This window comes from Capsicum annuum, chromosome 2 (genome assembly GCF_002878395.1).
Source record: "Capsicum annuum cultivar UCD-10X-F1 chromosome 2, UCD10Xv1.1, whole genome shotgun sequence".
Taxonomy (NCBI): Eukaryota; Viridiplantae; Streptophyta; class Magnoliopsida; order Solanales; family Solanaceae; genus Capsicum; species Capsicum annuum.
Genome location: NC_061112.1, coordinates 58,030,235 through 58,031,702, shown reverse-complemented (window position 1 = coordinate 58,031,702; position 1,468 = coordinate 58,030,235). Strand labels below are relative to the sequence as shown.

The 1,468-nt window shown below is 36.2% G+C and overlaps 1 non-coding gene across 1 annotated transcript; it reads left to right on the top strand.

Moving 5' to 3' along the window:
* The first annotated feature begins 264 nt into the window (after positions 1-264).
* LOC124896400 lies at positions 265-371 on the top strand. Its single transcript, XR_007052762.1, has one exon. It is a non-coding gene; the product is annotated as a small nucleolar RNA R71 (small nucleolar RNA).
* Positions 372-1,468: the final 1,097 nt, after the last annotated feature.

Genomic DNA, 1,468 nt, shown 5'->3' with positions numbered 1-1,468 from the left:
TTGTTAGTAATCTGATTCTTGAGTGCAGCAAGTTGAGTTGATAAGGCAATGAACTAATCTACTTCTAATACACCTACAACCTTCTAAGAATCACTCCTAGAGTCAGCATGTCATTCGTGATTCCCTTGTGAAATCCGATTCAACAGTGTGCACATTTCATCATAAGTCTTCTCAAGAGCTTATCCACCAACTGCTGAATCTAAGAGAATCTTGGTATTTGTCTCTAACCCCTCAATGAAATTATTAAAAAGAACATCATTAGACTGATGATAGTGAGGGCAATTTCTAAGTATTCTCTTAAATCTCTCCCAAGCTTGGAAGATATTCTCTCATTCTTTCTACCTAAAACTCAGAATATCCCTTCTCAAATGTGAATCCTTCTTAGATGCAAAGAATTGAATAAGGACCTTCCGAGCTAGATCTTTCCAAGAAGTAATAAAGATTGGTGGTTCAGCATGTAACCACCCCTTCGCTTCCCCAATTGAAGAAAAGGGTAAGATAGTCAGTTTGACATAATCAGTATTTACCCCTGTAAGAATGTAGGTATCACTTATTTCTAGGAAGGTCTGTATGTGCTGCTGTTGGTCTTCATGTGAAAATCCATCAATTTGTCCTTCCGAATTCAACAACTGCACCATATTCTGCTTCGATTCAGATTGACCACCTCACTTGATCTTGTGAATACTTTTAGTCACATGGTTTATGAGTGGGATTGACACCTCATGAACAGGTATAGCAGCTGCTTGAGCAGGAGTAGCTGGAATAACCAGAGCTGGAACATGCCCTGTATTTGGATCAACAGGATCATTTGGATCAACAAGAATTGGATTTCTTTGTTCATATATTTGAACCTGTTAAATTAGATAATGAGCTCTTCGCCTCTGTTAAAATACCTATTTTGGTTTCGAAAAAAGACTCTACAAACTCTCTATCTCTCGCCAGTCCTGTATTCAGCTAAACCTAAAAAAATTCAGCTGCTAAGCTCAAGTTCTTAACACTTAAACTTACTATCAAAAACCAAAAATTTAGTAAATTACAAATTATACTAGTCCCCAGCAATGGCACCAAAACTTGTTGCGTTCAAAGGTACACACAAGTGTACGTGTTCGTACATGTAATAAAGTGACTTAAAAAGTCAAATATCGTTCCCACGAGGATTATGCAACTAGCAATTCAACCAACTTTAGTTTTATACAAGGAGGTATTAAGTTTTGTAAGGATCAAGATGATTTTGAAGTTTTGAATAAAAAAGTAAAAAAATAAGAAATAGTAATTTGTGACTATAGCAAAGCAAGCAAAGGTTGTAAATAGTAATGATGAGAATTCTAAGGTTGAGGCACTTCTAACAATCTTACAAATCTCTATTATTATCGTAGTCTAGTAGATTATTGGGTTGTTGATTCGCAGGGTTTATAACACGATCATGGTCCCGCAACCTCTAGCCTTCTACTTACATGAACTTTGAAAC